At 35.0% G+C, this 18,920-nt stretch overlaps 1 pseudogene; it reads right to left on the bottom strand.

The window, feature by feature from the left end:
- Nucleotides 1–326: 326 nt before the first annotated feature.
- Nucleotides 327–690, bottom strand: LOC100727465 (ribosomal protein eL22-like; annotated as a pseudogene).
- Between the last annotated feature and the right edge of the window lie 18,230 nt (nucleotides 691–18,920).

The raw sequence follows: 18,920 nt of genomic DNA, 5'->3' as shown, positions 1-18,920 counted from the left end.
AAAGTTTTGAGTTAATTCACGATATTCATTTAACCAAGCCAGCTTAGACACTCACAAGAGGACTTTCAGAACTATTTCAGAGAGTGGAAGGAACAGTGGGTGGGAATTATGAATCTGCATCAAGTTTTCTTTCTGTGTTGAAAATCTCTACGGATTTGGACAAATGCATAGTGTCATGTGTCTACAATGACAATATCGTATACAAAACTGACTGCCATAAAACTGTGCCAGTACTTAATTTATTTGACCCTTTCCTACTTCCCTTTCAACTTTTTTTCCCTCACATTTGTTTAATTACAAAGCAAAGCTCTGTATGTGGAAACCACTTAGTCCTCGGACTCTGATCCATCTTCATCTTGACTAATCTGGAAGTTTTGGAGTTCATCAGTCTCTTTGTCAGATGCAACCACTTGAAGCCGGTCACGAAGATTATTCTTTTTAAGGTATTTCTTGGTAAGATATTTCAAATACCTTTTAGAGAACTGTTTCTCGGAAACAACTGTGATTTTCTTCTTGAAGTGTTCTGTGTGAACAACATTGTCAAGGTTTCCAGTTTTTCCATTGACTTTAACCTTTTCCTTCAGAAAGTGTTCAAAATTTTGGAGAATCAAAAATTCCATCTTTTACTGGATGGGTAAGGCCCAAATTAAGCTTCCAGGTTGATCTCTCAGGCTTGTCTTTCGGCACCATCTTGACAGCAGCAGGAGGATCTTGGCTATCAATTAGATTTGCATCTTCACTATAGTTTTGGCTTTTCCAGACTATTTCAAATTGAGTTCATGTAGTATACAAACTTTTCTGATGGATTTCAGTAAGCCATACACATTTAAGATTGATCCGTCTTTTTTTTTATCATTTTTACTTGTCACTGTAAAGATTTCCTACTTATCTATAGTCCTCTCAAAATAATAATATAGTCCTCTCAAAATTGATTATGACGTGACATTTTGAGGAGTTTGTTTTACTCAGATTTTATTCAACTGCTTGAACATTTAGAGGGATATTTTTCCCATATTTGAACGATTATTCCATCATTATTTTTAAAAATAATTATATGTCCTTTATCTCTTTCTGGATTCAGATTATGCATATGGTCAGATATTTCCTGTGTCTGTATGAGTCTTAATTTCTGTTTTTAAACTACCCATTTAAACTCTGGATTCTGTTTCGTGCTTCGCACTACCATTGAAGTTTTTGTTTGGTAAGGACATACTTTGCCTGAAATAAAATTCCAGCATCTATCTTCCTCCTTTACATCTGTCCTGGAGACCCTGTTGAAGTGACTTCCTAGGTGGCTCCTCTTTGCTCATGTACATTGTAGTCAAGCAGTGATTGAGCAGAGGTTACGTTCAGCGACATTAAGGCAGCATGTCTTTACACTTCTCCTGCCTGAGTATGTGGGCTCAGGAATTCATTCACAGAAAAACAGTTCATTCATAGGTTTTCCAGGACTTTCAATTTTTGAGAGACTCCCTCCTCATGAACAGGTAACTTAGAAGTCAACTCAAAGCATGTGAATAATGCACTTAATTCTTCAACAATTCTTACACTCTATCTCTAATTTGAATTTCTATTTTTTCTCTACCTTTTATCTCCAAAGGCCAGAATGAACAAATAATGTGAATTTACTCTCACACAAGAGAAACTGATACATCCAAGTGACACAGTAAACACAAGATTTATGAGGCTGCTTCCAGCGTCAAATGAAAATACTGTTGAACAGTGTAATTTTAAAAACAAATAGAAGGAATATACAGTAAAACAGTGATGAACTTACTATAGAGCAAATACATAAACCAGTAGCATAGTTACTGAATGTCATTGTTATGATTGTATGCATTGTACTTTTGTATGCCTAGAAGCACAATTGGATTGTTGACACTAACTTCACCATAAATGCACTAATAATGCATCATGCTAGGGAATTATAGTAGCTACAATGTCACCAGGTGATAGAAATTTTATAAATCAATTATTGTCTTAGAGAGTCATAATCTATATATGAACTATCTTTTACCAAACCATTGTTGTGTGACACAAGAGTGTATTAGCAATGTACAATAAATCAGTATTTTATAAGAAATATTTTATATCCACTTAAAAAGATAATTCTTCAATTCTATTCATATCAATTTTATTGAATATATAGATTAAATTTCATATATTCAATCCTTAAAAACTGATCACTAAAACCTTTTGTTATTGTGAACAGGCTACACCTAATGAAATAATGCATTTATATATAAATCATATATTTGTATGTAACAGTGTGCCTCCAGCGTTATCATTTTAAAGGAGTTTCTGAATTGGATGCTTAGGAACTGTTTGATTGGTGGTTCAGGCTCAGAAACTCTGAAGGTAGCTGGTTTTAAATCCATTTCCAGTGTAATGTTCAGTTTTCGTGTCCAATTTCTTTGACTTATGATTTTTTCAAGTGTCTTGAACGCTATTATGTAAAAATGTATCTTTATTTCATTCCTTCTTTGGGATGAATATTTTTTGCTTTTTATTTTGTGCTGGAAATTGAACTCCTAACCTCATACTTGCCAGGCTGACTCTGAGCTGGGATGCTGAGCTACATCCCTGGCCCTGCATAATTAAATTGTATGGATAAACTAATTATGTTTCATCACTTGACAAGTATTTGATTTAGTTCCATCTTTTATATTCTGCATCATGTTTTATTAATGTTTGTGTGTGCATGAATGTGTGAATGTGTGTGTGTGCACATGTTTTCAATTCTCTTGTGCATGTACCTGAGTATCATTTCTGAGTCATATTGTAACCTTGACTTATTCACATTACCAAACAGTATGAAAAGCACTAGCAATACTAGGGAAGTTTAGGCAGAGTACAAAAATTGCTATTTTTTTAAACCTGCAATTTTATTTATTTAGTTTGCTCAGTAAATGATCAAGAAACAGAACTGGAAAGATAAATACTAAAAGCTGATTAAGCAAGTATGTGGCCTGTGCAACAGAATGTTTATGTTATGGTAAATACAAACAGTCAGTGCTTACATCTCCACTTCCAAATGTGTTTCTGGGAGTTAGGTCTCAGTGGCTCCTCCTCTATGCACTGTAGGTATTAGGCGCCTTCTCTCCATGGTATTTCATGGTGTGTCAGCTCCACTGCATCCCGCTGTTTATGAGGATGCGCCTGTGTGCTCTTGTTTGACATGCAAATCAACTTGTTCTTGGAACAAGAAAACCAAATAATGCGTTTGGTTTTATTTCCCTTGATTTCTTGATTCCTATGATTTTTCTCATTGAGCATGATTTACAGAACCTCACTGTTTTTCTGTCTGGAAGGCTGCATTGTTGTTACTGTGCATCAAGACACCCAATATTTCATTAAACAAATCAGAATTGTGTGTAAAACAACAATTTGGTTTTGGCAGCAGGTTCTGGGTTGAAATATTTCATCTTCATTTTGATTCAGAGCCCTTGTGCTTTTTTGGTTTTTGTTGTTTCAAGTATGCGGCTTAGGTAGAGATGTTTGCAGATGTTCCAAGCTTGATTTATTAAAAATGGTTTCAGTACAAATCCCCTATGCAATTAAATGCCTATTCATATGTTTTTTTCACACTGAAATGCTGTTAACAAATAACTCTAAAATAATAGTGGAACAGTTAAGGGAAACTTGGATGTGAGTGGCTAATAGATATGAGCCGATGTGATTTTGGAAAAGATAGCAATTTTGGTTTCCTCTGACTGAAAAGTAAAATGTACATACACATCATGGAGAATTTCGACAACATGAAAATGTGGAAATAATCCATATTCTGTTTAATACCAATACCCAGAAATAAGCAGTCTAGTTTGCCTTTGTTTTTACAATGTTCTCCTTATTCTTATTAATATGGAGTTTCACTTGGGTGCATTTCAATGAATTTCTGTTTTACAGATTTTGATATGCATATGTCCCTTCCTGCTTGTTGCTAGAATAGCCTCTCATCACACTTAGCAAACCCAAGAATTCTTAACCTCCCTACCGGCGTGCCTGCTGTTCAGAGGTCTCATGATTTGACTAAGTTTGCCTCTCTAGCCTCATATCTGCAGTATAAATTTATGGGTATTTTAGATCTGAAGACTCCAATATTATTGCTGCTGTTTAAATGGAAAAAAGTGCTACACTACAGGGTTTTTTTGGTCTATTTTATTTCTCTGCTACTGGATCTTTCATTATACATATTTTTTCTGTTGATTTCTGTGTGTTTGATGTATTTTAGACTTCACATAGAATAGGTAAGACATTGAAATACTTTTTTGTGTTGTGTCTAGCTTTTTTCATTTAACATAATGTTCTCCTGGCTCATCTATGTTGTCATAAATGTAAGCTTTTCTTTTTTTAAGGTTGAATCACTTTCCGTTATTTACACAGACAGATTTGTTTCTGTTTGCCTGTCAATGAATACTTGTTCTCACATTGTGACTATAGTGACTGATGCTCCAGTGAGAAAAGACTGCGGGTCCCTCTCTGAGGGGCTAATCTTACATCATGTGTATACACATACTCAAAGAGAGATTGCTGGGTCAGAGGATACATTTATTTTTTAAAGTTTTTGAGAAATATTTGTATTGTTTCTTATAATGGCTATACTAGTTTGCAATCCCCCTACCCAGAGAATATGAACTGATGCTCATGGTGTACATTTACCCGAAATTAATATTACTGGCATTGTTGACAACATCTTCATATAGGGTGTTCACGTATCTTCACCAGAAAACGTATCTTCTCAGGTCTTTGTCCATCATTTACTGGGTTGTTTATTACTATCTTTACTATCCTATTAATAAATCTAATTGCTCTTCATTCATGCACACTCCTTATATAACTTGGGTGTTAACCCTTTGATACTCATGGGACTTGCAAATGTTTTCACTGAATCAATAGATTGTCTTTTCATTTTACTGGGGAGGTTTTCTTTGCTGTGCAGAAAATGTTTATGTCATGGGCTCCAAATTGTTTAGTTTTGCTTTTTTTGCTTGAACTTTGGTGTTTTTTTCAACAAATTATTACCCCAAAAAATGACATGAAGTTTTTGTCCATATTTTCTTCTGGGAATTTCACTTCTAAATCTAATAACATTTTGAGTTGGTTTTAGTATACAACACAAGGGTCTAATTTCATTCCATTACATGTGGATCCAGATATCCCAGCACTATTTATTATAGGATTGTCTTTTTTCTGTTGTGTTTTATTGGGGTCCTTATCAAAAATTAGTTGATCATGTATATTTAGTTTTTAATTTTTTATTTTAAAGAGATTTAAGACAAAAGAGAACATCACAAAGCAGATTAGAACAGAACGATTTAAGCAACACAGTATTTCACAACAAGAGAACATGATTTAACAGTAGCTACCATAAAGTCTCTTTCTTTGTAATAATTGAGCATACCTTCATATACTATAGTATCAAACATAACAAAATAGTATAAAACCATTCAAGAGAATGAAAGTATTACAAAACATTCAGAACCAAATAATAGAAAATGAACAATGGCTACTATATTATCTCATTGTCCATAAAAAATTTGTTTATACTATCACAAATAATAAAATCCACTAAGATACAATATGATAGAATCAATGGAAATAGAAGAACAAAAGCATGGTAGGACTTCAACACAAGATGATATTAAATCAGCACTGGCTATTATAATGTCTTTTCTTCAAAATAGCTGTTCATACCATCATAGATAGTAAAATCAAACAAACCAGGGTAAAATCATTCCAACTAATGAATGAAAACATTATAAGTCTTCAAAGCAATGTAATGGGGAACCATGATTACCATAAACACTTATGTGCTCTTACCATTTCTTACACCAGGGAGACTATACGGTATTTATACATGTGAGTTTGATTTATATTTAGCTTATGAGTATGGTCTCAAGTTGCATCCATTTACTTATAAATATCTCAATGTGATCATTCTTTATAGATGAGTAGTACTCCATTGCATAAAAATACCACAACATTTTTATCCATTCCTCAGTTGATGGACACTTAGGTTGTTTCCAACATCCGGCTATTACAAATTATGCTGCTATAACATGATTGCACATAAATCACTGTGATATGATGTTTTAGTTCTTCTAGAACTATGTCCAGAAGTGGAATAGCTGTGCTGCATGGGACTTGCAATCCCAGCTTTTTGAGGAATCTCCAGACTGACCTCCACAGTGGTTGCACCAGTCTACACTCCCACCAATAATGCAGGAGAGTTCCTCTTTCCCCACAGCCTCTCCAGCATTTGTTGTTGATAGTTTTCTTGAACCTGGTCATTCTTTCTGGAATGAGATGGAATCTCAGTGTTATTTTAATTTTCATTTTTCTAATGACTAATGATGATGAACATTTTCTTCATGTATTTATTTTCCATTTGTATTTTTTCATCTGAGAAGTGTATATTCATCTCAGATGCCCACTTTTGGATTGGGTCTTTGAATTTCAGATTTCTGATTTTTTTTTTTTTTGTCTTTTTCTTTCTTTTTTATCGGTACCAGGGATCAAACTCACGACTGCCTACTTGCAAGGCGGGCGCTTATGCCACTGAGATAAATCCCTGAGGTGTCTGATATTTTAAAAATTCTTTACGTGTTTTAGATAAAGGTCCTTTGAGGGAAAGTTCACTAAGATTTTTTTACCAGTTTGTGGGAGAATGCTGGAGAATTCTTTTGATGTGCAGAAACTTTTTAATAAGATGTGACCCCAGTTGTTGATTCTGGGAAGTATTTCCCGTGAAGTTTGATTCCTGTCCATGGATTCTCTACCTACCCTTATATCTTCAAGGTTTTTACACACATTGTCTTCCAAAGATTTAGTGTTTCTCTTTTAATATTCAAATCTTTGATTCATTTAGATTTTAGTTTAGTACAGGGTGATAGGCATGGTCTGGTTTTAGTTTTTGGCATATGGAGAGCCAGTTTTTCCAATACCATTTATTAAAGAGACTATTATTTTTCCAGTGAATATGTTTGGCCCTTTTATCAAAGATAAGGTGGTTGAGTGTGTTGGTAGTTGTGATTGTATCTTCTAATCTATTCCATTGATCTTTAGATCTGTTTTTATTCTAGTATCATGTTGATTTTATTATAGTTGCTTTGTAATATAACTTCAAGTCAGGGATTGTGATGCCTCCTGCCTTGCCTTTGCTGCTTAGAATTGCCTTTGCTATTCTTGGTCTCTTCTGGTTCCAGATGAATTTTAGGAATGATTTCTCTAGATCTATGAGGTATGTTGATGGTATTTTCATTGAGATTGCATTGAATCTGTATAACAGTTTTGGGAGAATGGCCATTTTCACAATATTAATTTTTCCTCACGAACAAGGGATGCTTTGCATTTTCTGAGATCCTCTTCGATTTCTTTATTCAGGGTATTATAATTTTCCCTGTATAGATATTTTACTTTTTTTGTGAGATTAATTCCTAAGTATTTTGTTCTTTTGGATGTTAGTGTGAGGGCTGTGGCTTCTCTTATTTCTCTCTCAGTGATTTTGTTGCTAGTGTATTGAAATGCCATTGATTTTTGAGTTTTGATTTTGTATCTAGCTACATTGCTGAATTTATTTATTATATTTCAGAGCCTTTCAATGGAGTTTTTGGGGTCTTCTATATAGAGTGTCATATCATCTGCAAATAATGATAATGTAACTTCCTCTTTTCCTGTATTTACCTCTTTTATTTCTCTCTCTTGTCTAATTTCTCTGGCTAGTATTTCCATTACTATGTTGAATAGGAGAGGTCATAAGGGACATCCTTGTCTTGCGCCTGATTTTAAGGTAAAGGCCTTCAGTTTTTGGCCATTTAATAATAGTCATAGATGGCCTTTATCATATTGAGGTAAAGACCATCTATTCCAATTTTCTGTAAGGTTCTTATCATGAATGAGTGTTGAACCTTATCAAAAGCTTTTTCTGCATCTATAGAAATGATCATGTGATTCTTACTTTTGGCTTTATTGATATGGTGAATTACATTTATTGATTTACATATGTTGAACCATCCCTGCATGCCTGGGATGAATCCCACTTGGTCATGGTGTATAATCTTCTTTATGATTTGCTGCAACCTGTCTGCCAATATTTTATTGAGGATTTTGCATCTGTGTCATTAGGTAGAGTATCCTGTAGTTCTCTTTTTTAGTTGGATCTTTCTCAGGTTTTGATACTAGACTAGTATTTGATTCCAGGAATGACTTAGGAAGAATTGCTTCCCTTTCAATTTCATTGAAGAGTTTGAGGAGTGTCAGCATTAAGTCTTCTTTTTATTTCTTGTAGAATTCTGCAGTATATCTGTCTGGGCCTGGGCTCTTCCTTGTAGGTAAGGACTTAATTACATTTTCAGTTTCATTAATAGAAATTGGGTTATTCAGCAGTTTTATATCTTCTTGATCCAGCTTTGGTATTTTATATGTTTCTAGGAATCTGTCTATTTCCTCTGTTTTATCAAACTTATGACAGTAGAGGTTTTTGAAACAGGTGTTGATGATCTTCTGTATTTCCACAGTGTCTGTAGTGACTTCACCTTTTTAATTTCTTATTGAATGAATTTGAGCTTTTTCTTTCCTTTTTAATAAGGTTTGCTAGATCCTAATCAATTTTATTTATTCTTTCAAAGAACCAACTCTTTGATTCACTGATTCTTTGGATTGTTTTCTTAGTCTCTATTGTATTAATTTCTGCTCTAATTTTTATAATTTCCTCCCTTCTTTTGGCTTTGGGTTTGACTTGATCTTCTTTTTCTAGGTGTTTGAGGGATAGCATCTGGTTGTTTATTTGTATTTGTTCTGTTTTCCTGATGTGGCAACTCAGTGCAATAAATTTTCCTCTGAGGACTGCTTTCATTGCATCCCACAGATTCTGGTAAGTTATATTTGTATTTTCATTTGCTTGTAGGTATTGTTTAATTTCTTCTTTAATTTTGCCTGTGACCCACTGATAGCTCAAGAGTGTATTATTAAATTTCCATGTGTTTATGTGGTTTTTGCAGTTTCTCTTATCATTAATTTCTAGTTTCACGGTGCTATGATCTGATAACATGCATGGGATAATTTTAACTCTTGCATTTACTTAAATATGTTCTGTGGGCTAGTATATGGTATTTTAGAGAATGTCCCATATACTTCTGAGAAAAATGCATATTCTGATGTTGTTGTATGGAACACTCTGTACATGTCTATCAAGTCCATTTGTTCACAGTTGTGATTCAGTTCTGTTATTTCTTTGCTGATTTTCTGTCTTGTTTATCTGTCCCTTGGTGTCAGTAGTGTGTTAAGGTCTCCTGTTATAATTGTGGTATTGTTTATGTGATTTTTCATTTATGCTAATACTTGCTTTATGTAACTGGGTACTCTAGAATTTAGTGCATATATATTTAAGATTGTTATCTCTTCTTCTTGAAGTTTTACCCTAACTAGTAGGTAGTGACCTTCTTTATCTCTTAGGGCCATTCTTGGTTTGAAGTTCACATTGTCTGCAAACAGAATACCTACCCTGCTTTTTGGGGAGTTCCTGTTGCATGTTGTTTTCTATCCTTTGACTTTCAGTCTGTGAGTTTCTTTTTGGATTATATGGGTTTCTTGTAGAGCACATATGGTTGGATGTTGTTTCTTGATCCATTCTGCCAGTCTGTTTCCTTTAATTGGTGAATTGAGACCATTTACATTAATGGTTATAACTGTTATATATTGGTTTATTGTTGACATGTTATCTTTCTGCTGTTGCATGTTTATCTTTCCGTTCTTTTTAATTGTCTTCTTACCTAGCGGCTTTTTCCAATGTGTTTGTAGGCTGTCTTTCAGTATTCTTTGCAGGGTTGGTTTGGTAATCATGAAGTTCTTCAGCTGTTCTTTGTCATGGAAGTATCTTATTTCTTCATCCATTTTGAAGGACAGTTTTTCAAGTTACATCAGTCTAGGTTGGAAATCATTTTCCTTTAGGGTCTGAAATACTACACTCCATTCTCTTTTTGACTTCATTGTGCTGAGAAGTCTGCTGTAATTCTGATAGGTTTTCATTTATAGGTGATCTGTCTTTTGTCTCTAGCAGCTTTTAATATTCTATTCTTCTGTTGGATTTCTGGGATAGTAATTATCATATGTCTGTGTGTAGTTTTATTTTGGTTATGACTATTTGGAGTTCTAGATGCTTCACTAATCCTAATGTCAGTTTCCATTCCCGTGTTTGGGAAATTTTCAGCTATTACTTCTGTAAATAGCCTCTTGATATCATTTTTATTGTCCCCTTCTTTTTTATATATCCCTATCAATCTTATTTTGTTTTCCTTTGCATCATCTTGCAGCTGTTGAATTGTTATTTTCTGATTCCTTGTTATTTTTAAAAGGTCTTTCCTTTCTTGTTAATTAGCTGCAATATTGTCTTTGAGGTCTGAAATTCTATCCTTACTTTCATTGAGTCAGTTTTGATAACTTTCAATGGAATTTTAATTTCCTTTATATCTCTTTGATTCTGATTCATGTATTCTATTTGTTTCTTATATTTGTTCATCCAGGGATTCTGTATTTTTTTTTTTGCTCCTCTAATTTTTTAACTCTGTCTTCTTTAGATGTGTTTAGCATCTCTTTCATTACTTTTATCATTTCTTCTTTTACCTGGGAGATTATTTCTAATTTGAATCCCTTTAAAACTTCCCAGATTATTTATTTATTTAATTTGTCTGTCTTGCTTAGCGGCTTTTTCCGATGTGTATCTAGACTGTCTTTCTTATTATGCTTTCTTATTTCAGTTGTTATTATTTCAGATATTTCAGGTGTATGGCATATATTTTCTTCTATGTACATGGCTCTAGGCTTTCTTGAGATGGGCTGGAAGTTTGAGATTGCATTTTGTTCTTTTGGTTTATCATTTTCCTCTATTTCTGTGTTTTAAGTGATGTTCCAAAGCTTCCCCTGGGCGTGTTGGAAATCGTCTGCTATACCCTTGGCTCCTGGGACTGAATGGAGGTTGCTGAGCATTGTCCAGTCAGGCCCACAGGACCTCCCATGCCACCTCCAGTGTTCCAGGAAGCTGGCCAGGCACCTAACCACTATAGATGATGTTCCAGACCTCTCCCCAAGCAAGTACCAATGAGCTGGAACTCATTTCACCTGCTCTCAACTTCCCTGATAGAAAAAGGTCTCTGAGCATGGTCTAGTCGGGCCTCAAACCCTCCCAAGTCTAGTGTAGCTTGGCTGGAAACTTGACGGGTCCTTGACCACTGGGAACAATGATTTTAAACTCTCCTGGGGCCTGAGATGGTGTGCAGCAAGTCACCTCCAGCAGCCCAGTTCCCCAGATTGAAAGAAGATTACTGAGCATGGCCCAGGCAGTCTAGAAACCCGCAGATCCCAGTCTAATGTGACTGGAAATTGGGTGGGTCCCTGACCACTGGAAGTGATGATCTTAAACTCTCCCGGGGCTGGTGCTGCTGTGCTGGACTCACCTCCAGCAGCCCAGTTCCCAGATTGATCATATATATTTAGGTTTATTTCCATACTGTCTGCTCTGTTTCAGTGACCACTACTCTTTTTGTTTTGTACCAGGGAACAAATTCATAACCTCACACTTGCCACGCAGGTGCTTATGCCACTGAACTAAATCCCCAGCCCTGACCTATACTCTTTTTAATGTCAGAAACATAATGATTTCATCAGTGTGACTTCGTAATTGATTTTGAAATTAGGAAATGTGATTTTCTACCTCTCTTCATTGACCTGAAAATTACTTTTCAGGGTTTTGAGATTCTACACAGATTTTAAGAATGTTTATCTATTTATGTGAAAAACATTGGAGTTTTGGTAGGTGTTATATTCTATCTATATGTTTCTTTGAGTGGTTTAGCTATTTTAACAATATAAATTATTTCAGTTCATGAATGTGTTATATCTTCTCTCTTATGTCTCTCTTTTACAATTTCTTTTATAAACATTTCATAATTTTCAGATTTTTTTTGTGTTGTGTCTAGCTTATTTTATTTAGCATAATGTTCTCCTGGTTCACCTATGTCGCCCTAAATGGCAATTTTTCTTTTTAAAGGCTGAATAATTTTCCATTATTTATACATACAGATTTTTACTTCTTTAATTATTCATGTTTTCTATGTTTAGTCGTAAGAACTTTATTTGTGTTTTAATAGTGTTAATGCTGCGGGAAGAAGGTTTTCTCGACTCCCCTTTAGAATAGCCAATTTTTAGTGTAAAGAAGCGTAATCACATTTTGAACAACTATCAAACTTCTTTATTAGTTCTAAGTTTTTGTATGAAATCTTCTGTTTTCTACATATACGATTATGTGATCTTCCATCAGAGATAATTTTACATTTTTCTTCTCAGTGCATATGTTATTTACTTCTTTTTCTTGTCTCACTCCTCTTTCTGTTCTTCTACTCATATGTGAACTACATAGAATTGTGGAGCTATCTTTTTTGTGCCAGCTCTCCAAAGAAAGCTCTAAGTTTTGCTCCGCTAACTGTGATGTTCACTGAGAGACTTTCAGATATATTCTCCACTGTATTGAGAAAGTATCTTTTGTGCACCCATTTTTCCTGAGAGTTTCATTATGAATAATGCCTTAACTTTGAAAAATATTTCTATTGGTTCAAATGAGATGCTCAGGTGGTTTTCAGCTTTCATTCTGTGAATATGGAGTATTACACTGATTTATTTGCATACGTTTCTTGCTCACATATTGTAATCTTTTTGATTTGTTGTTGACTTGGTTTATCTGCATTTTATTCAGCATTTTAAAAGTATGTTTGTCACAGATATTATTCTGCAGTTTTCTTTACTTGTCCTTTTGTCTGGCTTTGGCACAAACATAATGCTGGCCTCATAAAATAAGTTTTAAAATTTTCTCCCATGCAGAAATCTTTCCTAATTTGTTTTGTTATTCCATAATTTATACTATGACATTTACTTACCTTATCTGTTTCTTTGTTCTCTTTGCAGTGCTCCCTCTGTTCTGAGTTAAATGACTGTGCAGCACATGAATAGACACACACTTAGAGTTTAAATAAACAGAAACAATTAGCCACGCTAATGACAGTTATGCTGAAAATGCATTGCCATTATGTTCTCATCTGTTGAATAGCAATTTTCATAATCGAGATACGCTGAAGGGGCATTTATATAGCATGTTTGATTAATTTTAATAGCAATTATCATAAGTAAAACAAATTTTTGAATCTGTGCTAGTTGCCCTTCCGAGAGGTTGTCAAAAGCTCTTTACTCACAAGATTAAACAGATTATGCTTTTTACGAGCACAAGATTTATGCGTTTGAGAGTCAATCTTTTATCACCCTGAAGTAATGCCCTTGTATGATAGTTTAGACTCCTGTTGTTTTTATGCATCTAAACTAAATCATCTTTTGCTGATTTGTCTTTTCAATCTTCAGATCTAGCCTGTGTTTATCAACCAATGAAGTGATACAGTCAATCATAATTCTGTACATTAATAATTGAAGTTCATAATGTCTTGATTAATTCCATCAATATGTGTGACAAATCTATCACACATGCCTGGTACTGTGTGAAGTATCAGGGTTAGAACAGATTCTGACTTTCCTAGAGCTTTAGATAAGACGACAGAAGTCCACAACACAAAAACAGTAACCTCATCTGTGTTTCAGTGAAAGTTCTTGAATTAAGTGCATATTTAGAAAGCATTTATGCCCAAACTTGGTAGTAAATATAGTCTTTTGGAAAAGTTATTGTACAAGCTAAGAGCTCCCTGGTATGTGTGAGTCAACCAGGTAGATACACATGAAGGAACCGGCAGGTGAGGAAGGGCAGGTTTAGGATTGATGGGCAGGAGGAAATTTCAAAACACGCAGCTTGAATGAGAAGTTCGGTGATTGCAGTAACAACCTAAGTTGGTGGTCTGACCTCACGTTGTGTGATGGGGATGAAAAAAAATGATGGGGATGAAAAAAAATGAAAGGAGTCAGGGCTATTAAGAAATCAAAGTGTGTAAAGTTCTCTTATTGGCTTAAATCAGCAAACAGAGGAAAGTATTTTGCAGATCTATTCAAGCGTAAGAATCATATAAAAAGGATGTTTAATACATGGATTCTCAGGCCAACTTTGGGTTTTCTGAATCAACATTTTAGGACAGTTGTGTTTAGCACATAGCGTAAGTCATGTTGATGGTTATAAAATCTCGGGAAAATGGAGACAGAGGATGATACTCAAGTTGTTTACTTGGGTAGCTGAGCAAATCCAAGGTATTTACTCTTATAAGAGACATCAGAAGGTAAATCTTTGTGCAAAGAGCATGGAATGAATCAAATGGTGCAGTCTATTTTTTGACACATTGGGTTGCAGCAGCCTAATGGGGCTTATAAAACAGAGATGATTTATAGACTCTGGGGCAGGGTGCTCAGGGAGAAGGTGTGAGTGGAGCCTGCAGCTCTGCGAAGCGCACGAGTAGTCTACGGTGCTAGCAGTGTAACTACGCGTGAGGTTGTTGAAGCAAGTGTGTTGAGGGTTGAGTTTGTGAAGAAAGTCTTGCAAATAAGGCTAAAAGAAAAGAAGTGGAGTGGGTTTGCTGCTCCAGGGAAAGTACCAGAAAAATCCAAAAAGAAGCAGCACACTCTTGATGGTGATAACTACCCAGTATAGTTAGGAAAGAGGGTAAGTCATTATACGTTCACATGGTTTAAATTTTGCAAGAACAAAACTGTTTGTTTGATTATTTTACCTGTAACTCAGCTAAGTTTTGGGTAGTATCACCAATTTGAAGTGTGCTGAGGACTTTTCTTAATGAAGTGTGTCAAGAATAACTACCTGTCCACTCAAGATAATATTTAAAAGCTATTTTAAATGTTATATATTTTCAGTGGGATTCACATTTCACCCATACTTGCTTTAAAGTTTTATGACGCAGGTCAGGAAAACCAGGAATTCCTGCGGGTATTTTGGCTGGGTTTATCTAATTGAATCAAAAAATACCTTAAAGCAATAAAATTCTCGTCTGGCACACAGGTTTCATTTCCATTTGATGTTTTAGCGGCTCGGGGCTGTTTGAGCTTTCCCCACCGTGCTGCCTTTCAGTGACTAATCACTACTTCTCTTTGAGGAAAGGGAATTATAATTTTTTCCCTGTAAGAATCCCAAGAAAATCAAAATCTGTCACAGAAAGTCAGCTAGATAAGTGAATCTGTAAATAAGCTGCTTGAGTCTCTGTTCTCTGAAGAATTAAAATGAGCAAGCTTCAGTCGGGGCCTGCTGTATGACTTCTAGGATCTGGGCAAGCAGCTTTGAACGATCTAAAATATCCTGAAAGGAAACAGGAGTTGATCTAACAGTGTACTACATATAAATTGATACGTTATATTTAATAGCTCCCTAGAGTCCAGGAAAATCTTAATAAAACCAAAACCACTGAAGAATAAGTGTGTTAACTGATCACTTTCACAGCTCATGGCTTTATGTGCTTTGTGGAGTTGTTCAGTAACCAAATGAGTTTTGTAAAATTGTTACAGTACAAAAGTACATAATGGAATGTTATTTTGTAAAGCCTTTTAGTCTAATCTCTCAATGTTTTGGTCTTGTGTCAAGGGCAACCATTAGCACTACTGTACCTATAGTTTATACAGTATATATGTAAAATTGTGTATGTACCTGTCATTCTCAAAATGAAGAGCATCTCATGATTTAAGCATTTTTTTTTAATTTAAGGAGATTATATTCCTCATCCTTCTTGGTGCTTAAAAAAATTCATAATTATGTCATAATTTAATGTAATGTTTCTATTGCAGGAATCATTTCCATAATTTCATAATTTTAAATAATAAGCCGACAAACATTCTTGCACAAATGCTTTCTAAACACGTCAGTGAATCTGTATTTCTAGAAGTATTTTAGCAAATTTTTAATACATGAGCAAATTAAACTTTTCTCAGATTTATGATTTTTTCATGTAATTATGATAAATATAACTGAAATGATATCATAAACTCTACCATCAGACATAGTGGGTGCTCACACTAATTGGTTTTGTTCTATATTAATTCTTTGTAAATTCTTCAGTAAACATAGCCTATGTTCTGACATAGTTCAAAATTTCCGTCAAGTATTATGTGCATCACTTTTGGTTGACATTGAAAAGGCTCGCATTATTTGATTTAATCCTGAAAATATCCTAGGAGATAAATATTATATTTCCATTTTATAGATGAGAATACTGAGTGTTTAAAAGACAAAGTTATTTAATTTAGTCTTTAAAGATAACGGTAGTAGACATGAGACTTGAGATCACACAAGCTCATATCTATCAGTTTTCCTGGAATGAGAGACAAATCTGACTTTGAATGCAATTAATTATGACATTGGAAAGTCAGGAATGATGCTGTGTGTAAAAAATCCCAGTATTCAGGATGCTGGCTCAGAAGTACAGCTGTGAGTTTGAGGCCAGCCTGAGACACACAGGGTACAAGACTAATTATGAGTTTTGTGAATGAAGAAAGTTATTATTTTTATAAAATTACCATTCTGATAAACTATTAATATCACTTGTAGAATTTTTTTTTTAAAGTTTTGGTCCCCATAATCACAAAATCTTATCTTTATGCATTTTTCTGTGGCCATCGATTTAAGCTTTCAGGATTTTCTTTTGAAATATTTTATTACAGATTTTTCATCCCTGATTTCGTAGCAACACATGAAATCTCCCTAGACCTGGACTTATTTCCCTGGAGTATTTTTGAATGTTACTAAGAAATTCACAGATATATTAACCTGCATCTGTGGCTGGGTCAAATATCTCCCTGTTTTGTTCACGGTGAGTACTAATTTCTTCCATGTCACTCAAGAATTGTAATGTAATCAAAATAACTCCAGTTCTCTATGTTATTCTGTTTCTCTTTTCCCCACATTAGTCCCTTCTTTGTCTCAGGGAGCTGCAGGGACACAGTCAGGTAAGTGGTACTTACTCACCTTTACCTTCTCCTGTGTCCAATACACTCAGGCCATGAGCAAGAGTCCTTTATTCCATTGCCTGAACTTCTCACATTGTCAGAAACTCCTAGGAAGGTCTCCTGCAAGATCAGTTCTATTCCAGGTAGACTTTTGTGTCTTTACATCTACAGGTTTAGCACAACACAGTCTGCTATCCTAATGTGTCAGTTTCATAGGGATTCAGACATTTGAATTAGCGATAGGCAGAGGACTGCTTTATAAATAAGATGACAGAATTCTTCCTTCCTAATAACTGAATTAGCTAAAGTGACTGCACATGCTTTGCAGTGGAGAATATAATATTCTATGTGCATTGCATTATTTGGTCCTTCCAATAAGCTTATGAAGTAGATTATAATAATAAGTCCATGATTCAGATGAGGAAATTGAGGTTTTGAGAATTTATTTCCTTAGTTTGCATACCAAAGAAAATCAGACAACCGAGATTCAAAACAATTCTGTCTAATTTCAGTGTCCAAATTCAGTTTCTAAATTCCTGTGCATACGTTGCTCGACCCCTCTCCTTCCTGCGCTCCTTTTCTCTCTCCTTCCCTTCCCGTCTTCCTTCTTTTCTTCCTCCCTCCACCCTTCCTTCCATCTTTCCTTCCTTTTTCCCTCTTTTTGCACCTTTCTTCCTCTCTGACCCTCCACTAGCCTGAGTTGGAAAATAAGCAACACATTTTATAGATAGAATTTTTAGAAAAAGCATTACACAGTTTATCACTGTACAGTACAACAAAATACATTCCATATATAGTTTGTCATTTGAGGTTTCACAGAAGAATAAAGGAAACTAGGGAAAAAGTAGGAAAGTATTCAGTGCCAGAATAGACTCTGGCCTAAGAGAAATGCACGTATCTCTGAAATTGCAAGGGAGAGTCACTACTAATAAAAAAGATCTCCTGTGCAATAGTGTGGTAGAAGAGATGGATGGCTGTGACTATCCACTGTTCACTGCCCTTAGGCATGTGGGTCCCAGCTTTCAATTCAGAGACATTTCTCCAGTCTAAAAAGTGCTGAGTCAGCTGACACTTGCTCCCACAATCCACCGAGAGCATCCCTGAAGAATACACTGCTTGTACCATTAGTAATGTGGAAAATCATCCCAGTGAAGAGAGGAGAGGCAAAACCACGTTTTTAAGTTATGTTGTTGCTAGGTGATGTACAACTTTTATATTGCTGAATGGAAGAGAGATGTTGATTTAAAGACGGTGGCGATGGAAATACAAACAAACACAGAGGATCTGAGGGGTTCCGCGGCTCCACATTCTGTTTCTTTAGATCAGCTCTCTGCCCCAATGCTTCCCGTGATCTCAGCAGCCGTCCACACAAAGCACCACAGCAGAAATAAGCTTCAGGGCTGCTAGCCGCTCTGCTTGGCAGGTTCAGTGAAAAGGGCTCTTCTTCACGAAGCAGTCTGCAAATATGTTTTATCATGCACATTGAAAAATTGTATAAAAATATTTTAGAGATGCTGGACTATGATAGAAAATCGTAAGTTAAAGTTTTGTCCCAATATTTTTCCACCTTTGAGAAAATAAGCCATGATAAGGGAGAGAATGGAAAAGAGGTTTAGTAGCATATAGTCTACAGTAATTAATTGATGTTTTAAAATGTTAAAACGTGAGTGAAATACAATCACACAATTCTAACATTTATCACCTCTCATAATCTAATGCTTACATTTTGCTGTTGTGTTCTGTCAAATGTGGATTGCTACTTTCTGTTAATTTATGTTTTGAGTGTCAGGTCTTCTATTAATATTTTGAATGCAAAATATGTGTGTGTGTGTGTGTTTCATCACAAATATTCTCACCATAATCATAAAATAAAATAACAATAAGGTTTGCTGATGTATAAGCTATAAGTATGTAATCACTATTTATAATTTATAAGACCTTCAAATTTCAACCTCCAATAAAAGCGGTCATACATTTTGCTAATAAATATCATATTT

This window comes from Cavia porcellus, unplaced genomic scaffold, assembly GCF_034190915.1.
Source record: "Cavia porcellus strain 051 isolate PalLab524CR breed Dunkin Hartley unplaced genomic scaffold, mCavPor4.1 scaffold_5, whole genome shotgun sequence".
NCBI classification, from domain to species: Eukaryota; Metazoa; Chordata; class Mammalia; order Rodentia; family Caviidae; genus Cavia; species Cavia porcellus.
The sequence above is the reverse complement of the archived record's forward strand: the minus strand, read 5'-3'. Positions and strand labels throughout refer to the sequence as shown.